Below are 8,184 nucleotides of genomic sequence, written 5' to 3'. Positions count from 1 at the left end.
ACCCCCAGCCTTTTGCTATGCACATCAGCAGGTGTGGTAATGTGGGAAATCATATTTTCTTTCTTTTTTTTTGATTCAAGGTCTCGCTCTGTCGCCCAGGCTGCAGTGCAATGGCACAAACACGGCTCAATGCAGCCTCGACCTCCCGGGCTCAAGCAATCCTCCCACCTCAGCCTCCTGAGTGGCTGGGACCACAGACAGGCACCACCGCACCTGCCTAACTTTTTATTATTTGTAGAGATGGTGTCTTCTTCCTATGCTGCCCAGGCTGATCTCCAACTCCTGGGCTCAGGAGATCCTCCCCTCTCAAAGTGCTGGGATTACAGGCATGAGCCACCAAGCCTGGCCAGAAATCATATTTTCTGAATCCCAAATCAGAGTACATGGCATAACCAAAATATTTATTCTTTTACTTTATTTATTTTTTTTCTCAAGAATTTAAGAAAATCTGAAATGTAGTTTGGTCAAAGGTTGGACTTTTGGGAGCATTTTGATGGCTAGTGGTGACATTTCTCACAGCTAGAGAGGGCCACGGGCGTTCTAGAAGGTGAGGCTTGGGTTAAACCACTTTGAATCACACAGGGAGAAAGCTCATTTATTCACACCCCCTGTTCCATTCTCCTTCACTCCTTCTGAGGATCCTCAAAGAGAAAGTCTGGTTGGTCCTAATACGACTTCAGCACCTCTCCAACACTTGCTAAGATCCTTTTCTAATAAAGAGAGAAAGTCACACATTCAGAGCCTTTGCAGGGCCGTAGTGTCTGGTTAGAATGAAACCTCATTGTTGCAAATGAGCAAATCTAAAGTCTCCTTTTCAGTTGACGTTATTAAGAACAATGCAAATCAATGTAAAGAAAAGTGTTCAGAAAATAGCAGAACAGGTTCACATGCAGCTATAGAGTGGAGGTAGCTTGGAAATGCCTGGAGTCTGGAAAACACCGGAACACGGGACAACAGAGCTGAGGGCTTGCAGTCAGGGTGCCCTGTAAGTGCCTGACCATACAGTCTGTGTGGTCAGGGCATCTTGGTTGGCCAGAGACCCTGTGGGTGAGTGATGCTAGAGCTGGCAGAACCCCAGAGTTGCACCCGGAAGCCACCTGGCTATGAGCTGAGATTACCCCCAGTGTCTGCTCTGCCTCAAGGTATCAGATAGGCGATCTGGGGTGGCCCATCCAGCCTGAAGAGTGGGTTGCATGGCAGAGGAGGCCAGCACTAGGCCCCTGTGACTCAGATACTCACGTTGGAGGGAGAGGTGGAGGACGAAGCGTAACTGTCTTCCAGTTGTCCAGAAAGGCTGGGCAAGGTCCTGGGTCACCTCTCTGTTCTAGGCCCATCAGAGGCTTTCTTCAGGGTCTACGAGAAGAGCGGGAGGGCCCCAGAGTGGCGGGGTCAAGTTCAGACACCCCTGAACACTGCTCTAGACGCAGGCAGGTCAGGCCCAAAAGGGGAACGGGCCTCAGGGGGCCACTTGTTCCCCTCTGGTTCTCCTCCACTGAAGAGCCACAGAGGAGGGGACTGGGAAACCACGGTTCCAGCTTCAGCTTTCTCCTGGCTGGCTGTGTGTCCCCGGACAAGGCACTCACCCCCTCTGGGTCTCAGTGTCCCTCCAGGTTGAAACTGCCAAATGAAGAGTTCTTTGGGTCCTGTATGCATTGATTGGATGCTCTGCTTCCCCGTGATCCCTGAGGCCAACACCCTTTGTGTTCCTGTGCCTTTTCAGGGCAGACCAGGACACTGTGCCAGAGCTGGCTGCAGGCCTCTGGCTAGGGCTACCCCAGCCTTCAGCAGAGGCTTGTCCTCCTAGGTGATGGGTTGTCCATGCCCAGCCTCGTGAGGCCCGCGTGGTTTTGGGCAGTGCCCAGTGGCACTATTGGCAGGCTCCAGGCACTAAAGGAAGAGACCGCAACCTGAAAGGTGGGGGGGGAAGACGGAGAAGGAAGAGGTGCCTGCAGGGGGGGTGCTGGTGGCTGCCCCTCACAAACGTGCCAAAGGTTGCCAACTTGAGTTTAAGCCTTGGTTCCAGAACACAAAGCCCCCTCTCTGGGGGCCTTGACCCCTCGGAGCCCCCACCCCTGGGCCGGCTGAGCTGCCTGGAGGGAACTAGCCCCAGAAGGGCCTGGTTGTTGGCTGCGAAGTGGCTGGGAGGGAAGTTTTAATGATACACAACACAAGACACAGGGGGGAAAAGAGAGAGGGGGGTGGTGGAGGAGAGAAGGGAGGTTGGGGGGAGAAAGAAAGACCTCCTGCCAGGCCTGTTGCCAGGAGACGGCCAGGCAGCCAGAATCAGCCCTGCTCTTTTCACAGTTGGCTTTAAGCACCGAGAGAAAGCCCGGGCCATAAAGGGGGACATGTGTTGCTGGGTGTGTAAGGCTAGCCTCTGCAGTTAGGGGAGCCCCCGCCCACCCCCCCCCACCGCTGCACCGAGAGCCCCTTGCGCCCCCAGCCCTGCCCCCGTGCCTGGGGGTTATGGATGAACGATCGAGCTGCCGAGCAATGGAAAAGGCAGAGGTGGCCCTGGCCTTCCAATGTCGCAGCCACTTTGGGGGTGAAACTCACCAGCTGGGGCCCCCAGGAAGCTGGCAGGGGCTGGCAGGGCAGGGAGGTCTGGGATTCCAACATAGCATGTCCACAGAAAAGTATTCCTATTGGCCCTGGGTGGTCCATCCAGGTTGGGGGGGTGCGGTGTCTGGACTTCTAGGAATCCTCAACAGGGCACTCAGAAGGGAGCTGACAAGTCCCAGAAACCTGCATTCTGGCTCCTGGTTCTTGTCACGGATGCCATGGTGGGAACAGCCCCTTTAGGCTGCGCCTTGGCACTTGGGGACTGTCCCTGCAGCGCAGTGACTGCTGTGTCCCTGAAGAGTCCACCACACAGCCAGGAAAGAGCAAAAAGAGGGGGGAGGGTTGTTGACAAAACAAGGGCTCACGGCCCTGGCTGCCAATCCAGAGTGACGTCAGCTGAGGAGTGACATGGTGCTCTCAGCACAGAGGACGTCGGCAAACCGGGAAGCAGCGTGTGCGTGGAAGCTGGGCCTGAGCCCTGACGCTTCAACTGAGTTCCCTGGGTGATGGCTCCTTCCGCGAGTTCTAACGTCCCACTGAAAGCAAGCTGCAATTTCTGTTGCTTCTTGTATCAATTGCGTGAAAGGAAGGGCAGTTTCTGTTGATCCTCTGGCATGCCAAGGCCTGAATGCCAGTCCTGGGATCCTTACCAGCCCTCTAAGAAGAATCAGAAGGCGAGTGTTAGGGAGGAAGGGACAGCCAACCCACCCCGACTCCCTATCTGGTCACCTCACTGCCTGACTTCTCTCTGAGCTTTCCGAGGCACTGCTGGAGGCCGACCTGAGCTCCAAGTCAAACCCCAGTCTCCTGCTCAGTGTGGTGGGCAGCCCTGCTTCCCCGGCTCATGGAGTGAGTGAGGGCCCTGCTTCCCCGGCTCATGGAGTGAGTGAGGGTGTGGGTGAGCCAGTTCTGAACAAAATCAAGAAATCACTGTATCTTCCCAGAAAGCTTTGACTCTGTGCATGTGTGTACTGAGCTGTTTCCCACGTGAGTGAGCGTCCTGGAGAACAGGCCTGCCCGGGGAAGAAGTGAGCCAGCCTACCTGCTAGAAACTGCTGGGGGTTCCTGATCGGGAGGCTTGCTTTTCCTCCAACTTCCTTCGCCTCTTTTTCTGGCTGGAGTGTGTGGTTCTGCTAGTTCTGGAGTCTTTCCTGTCCCCATTCTGGACCATGTCCCACCCCAGGTATCGAGAATGGCTCATACCTGTAATCCCAGCATCTTGGGAGGCTGAGGCAGGAGGATCACTTGAGGCCAAGAGTTTGAGACCAACCTGGGCAACATAGTGAGACCCTGTCTCTGCAAAAAATTTAAAACTAAGCCAGGTGTGGTGGCATGTGTCCGCAGTCTCAGCTACTCGGGAGGCTGAGGGGAGAGGATTGCTTGAGCCCAGACATTTGAGGCTGCAGTGAGCCAGGATGGCAGCACTACACTCCAGCCTGGTTGATGGAGTGAGACCCTATTATAAAAAATAATAAAAGAAAATGACTTATTTCCAGAGGGGCCGAATCTCCATGAGGTGGTAACCAAAACGACAGATTTGCCGACTCTCAGGTGGAAGTGGTGTCCTGGGCAGTGGCTGGAGAAGCAGGTGGTGCCTGGGTCTGACTGCAGGAGGGAGGCCTTCTGGGTTCTGCCTCTGGGACAGGGCAGGCTCCTGGGGAGGGCGCACATTAGGAGATGGAGAGTTAGGTCACCAGGCAGCCCACTAGGGCACCTGGCAAGTTCTGCTAGGCCTGCCGAGGCATGGCTGGGCTTTACAACAGGGGGTACGGAGCTCCTTGAGTGGAAAGCCCCTCTCGCCGGCTTGCCCCTGATTTCATCACAAGAACGGTCAACTCTAGCAAGCAAATATACCTCTTGAGCTGTAGGTAGGGGCTCAGCCCTGTCCCTGAGGCTGGGCACAGGCTTGGTCCTTCTCACCTGCCTCCTCCCCTTCCCTGTGCTCTGTCACACCCCTCCCCCATGCACAGGAGCCAGTTTTAACCTGGAAGGTTCCCTCTGCCCTCTCACAACTCAGCACCCCTGTTATTCCTTCAGAACCCCTGGCCAGCTCCTCAAGGGCTTCCCCCACCCTAATATACTCTTAGAGTCTGTGGCTTCTGTTTCTCTAGCTTGTTCAGGGAAGAGTCTCTGGAGGCCCACTTTACCCCCAGAAGCATTCCAAAAAATGGCCATTGAGCTCACCTGTTGGTGTTCCTCCCCCAGGCAGCATCAAACTCCCTAGATTGGCCCTCAGTCTCCCTTCTTCTCCTTCTTCTTTTTTTTGGAGACAGGATCTCGCTCTGTTGTCCAGGCTGCAGTGCAGTAGTGCGATCAGCACTCACCGTAGCCTCCATCTCCTGGGGTCAAGTGATCCTACCACCTCGGCCTCCTGAGTAGCGGGCACTACAGGAACACACCACCACACCTGGCTAATTTTTTTTTTATTTTTAGTAGACAGATGAAGTCTTGCCATGTTGTCCCTTATTCTTTTTTTTTTTTTTTTGAGACAGAGTCTCGCTCTGTTGCCCAGGTTTGAGTGCAGTGGCACAATCTCGGCTCACTGCGAGCTCTGCCTCCTGGGTTCACGTCATTCTGCTGCCTCAGCCTTCTGAGTAGCTGGGACTACAGGCACCTGCCACCACGCCCAGCTAATTTTTTATATTTTTATTAGAGACAGGGTTTCACTGTGTTAGCCAGGATGGTATCAATTTCCTGACCTTGTGATCCACCCGCCTCGGCCTCCCAAAGTGCTGAGATTACAGATGTGAGCCACCACGCCCGGCCCAGTCTCCCTTATTCTTAATGAGGGGACCATGAGTTAATCTCTTAGGTCTGCCCTCACCTCTTCCAGGAAGCCTCCCTGACTTATACCCCTCCTGCTTAGTGCCTTCTAGCTTCTCATCAGTGTAGTCATTCCTGACCTAGAGTGGCCCTCAGCAGTTGCCAAGATTTGTCCCCAAAGCTCAGGGCTGGTGGTCAGGTGGGTTAGGGATGAGTTGTCAAGGGTTGGGAGAGTACCTCTCCTAATGCAATGAGGAACAGATCTGGCTGGGTTGGAGGGAAGGGAGGAGGGCCTGGGCCCCCTCAGCCCCCTTCACTCCCCACCTCTGCACCCCTGCCTAGCCTCTTGACCAGGAAGTCGAGCTACCTTCACTAAAGAAGAGTGGAGACAGGAGACGGGGCCCTTCTCTCTAGGACAGGACTCTTCCCGTGGGGCTCCTCAGAGGTGAGGTCCTGCCTCTGGGCCCCTGGGAGTCCCTGGACCTTAAAGGTATTGTGCCCACACATTCTGGATGGGGCCTGAGAGGTTGGTCAGGGTCATAGTGCCACCTGCTGGGGCTCCCAGGAACAGCAGCTGGAGAGACGCTGACGTACGTGTGTGTGTGTGTGTGTGTGTGTGTGTGTGTGTGTGTCTCGGTTGTGGTGGTGGTGGGGCAGTTAATAACACCTCACCACAGATCTTAAAATTCACCTGATATTGAACCCTTACCCCCTTTCCAAGGAAGCAGCCAAAAGAGTGCAGGGGAAGTGATATTGGAATTCAACTGGGGCTCCCAGGGAAAGCCAGGGCCGCAGGGACATGATTGCATTCCTTGGAAATGCTGTTTTTTGAACTTCATTCGTGAAGCCTGGTTTCTAGGGATGGTTTCTCTTTTCATGGACCCGGAAGGAAAGTGGAGATTGTTCTTCATGCTTCTATGTGAAATGGGGTTTCAAGGGCAAAAAACAAGTAAGCACTTTGAATATCTTTGTGTTTTATTATACTGATAAGAGGAAGAAAAGTATGCTACATTGTAAATGTCGATGATTAGAAACAGTCCAAGGTGATCATTGTAATGTCAATTTCTGAAGCAGTTGGGAGAAATAAGTAGGATAATGAAATGAATCAGCACAGTGCCTCTCACTTGCTAAATACTCCGCATGTTGGGAAATTCATTGATAAAATGAGACCCACTGTGGAGAAAGTGATTGGCCTTCCTGGCAAGCCAGGCTGGAGGTGAGCAGGGTTGGCCAGGGTCATGGGATGATGTCTTGGTTGGAAGCCACCAGGTGACCTGTGTCCTGTTGACACACAAGTATGCTGCTCAGTAACTCCCTGGAATTATTTTTAAAAAGCTAGATGTGTGAATAAAGAATTTGGGGGATTACAATTTTGGTTTGTAAATGAACCCTTTGCTTTAGGAAGAACTCAGCATAGGACCCTTGCAAGTATTTCTTTTTCTTTTTTTCTTTTTTCTTTTTTTTTTTGAGACAGAGTCTCGCTCTGTCGCTCAGGCTGCAGTGCAGTGGCGTGATCTCAGCTCACTGCAACCTCCACCTCCCGGGTTCAAGCAATTCTCCTGCCTCAGCCTCCCAAGTAGCTAGGACTACAGGCACCCGCCACCACACTAGGCTAATTTTTGTATTTTTAATAGAGATGGGGTTTCACTATGTTGGCCAGGCTGGTCTTGATCTCTTGACCTCATGATCTGCCTGCCTCGGCCTCCCAAAGTGCTGGGATTACAGGCGTGAGCCACGGTGCCTAGCTGAACCTTGCAAGTATTTCACATGACATTTGTTTTGCCCCCTTCATCCCTATACTTATATAACCAAACTCCACCGGCAGTGACAAGGCTAGCCTGATAACCTACTCATGGAGCCAAATGCAGATGCTTCTTAGGCAGAATTTGGAGTATAAATGGGAGAATATTTGGGGGGCTGGAGGGTGGGACTGATGTTGGGGAATCAGCAAGCACCAGGCCACTATCTTGGTGTATGACATTTGTTTCCCCATCGAATCCTTACTAGAACCCCCTGCAAGAGCTGCCGCTACCACCCTCGTTTTACAAATAAGGGACTTGTGGCCCAGGGAGGCTGTGTGACCTGTCTGAGGTCACAGTCCTGATAAACACTAGAGGTGGGATGTGAACCCAGAGAATCTGGGGTGACTCCAAAGGGCTGAGGCTGGGAACACAGGAAGGTGGTGATGCCCCTGCTGGGAATGTGCCTGGGGGAAGGTTTGGAGGGATGGCTCATGGTCAGTGGGATTTAGTTTCCCACTCACCAGGCAGAGGACTGACCTGGTATATGCCTTCAGGGCTGACATGCACAATTGTGCATGTTGTGCACTGCAAAAAGTTACCCCACATATGAGGACACTGTGCACATCATGGCCATATTTGCAGTGACTGTTTTCTGACAGTTGGAAATAAAGTGCCTGGAGGAGGAGGGACCTCTTTCTAAATCACTCAGAGGGGCTTCATGGGTGGGTGGCGTTTTCCATGTGTACATCACCATCTTTCTCCACCCAAGGGAGTGAGCAGGTACTGGGGTAACTTTAGGCCATTGCTCCAACCCCTGTGTTGAGGGAGTGGAGGAACCTTTTGCATTTTCTGCCCCCTCTTCACTTCTCCCTGAAGTCATGGGAGGGGCAACAGACAGCAAAAGCCTTCTCTGTGTCACTGGCCCTACTGTTTCCTCTCTGAGACATCTGGATGAAGATTCAGGCTCTTGCCATCTCTGTAGAAACAGGATCACATAATTGGTGGTAAGATGGGGAGGGAGGGAAGGAGAAGTGAGGAACAGCCAAGTGGGTCAGTGGATCAGAAGAGATAGAACAGGGCCTGCCTTAAAAAAAAAAAAAAAATTCACAGGCCAGGT

At 52.9% G+C, this 8,184-nt stretch overlaps 1 long non-coding RNA gene across 1 annotated transcript; it reads right to left on the bottom strand.

Annotated features, from left to right (window-relative positions):
* Positions 1–398: 398 nt before the first annotated feature.
* Positions 399–2,861, bottom strand: LOC129470232 (uncharacterized). Its single transcript, XR_008653189.2, has 3 exons — positions 2,557–2,861; positions 1,240–1,353; positions 399–710 (listed from the first exon to the last, which is right to left on the bottom strand). It is a non-coding gene; the product is annotated as an uncharacterized lncRNA (long non-coding RNA).
* Positions 2,862–8,184: the final 5,323 nt, after the last annotated feature.

This window comes from Symphalangus syndactylus, chromosome 20 (genome assembly GCF_028878055.3).
Source record: "Symphalangus syndactylus isolate Jambi chromosome 20, NHGRI_mSymSyn1-v2.1_pri, whole genome shotgun sequence".
NCBI lineage: Eukaryota > Metazoa > Chordata > Mammalia > Primates > Hylobatidae > Symphalangus > Symphalangus syndactylus.
This window is presented reverse-complemented; position numbering and strand designations above follow the sequence as displayed.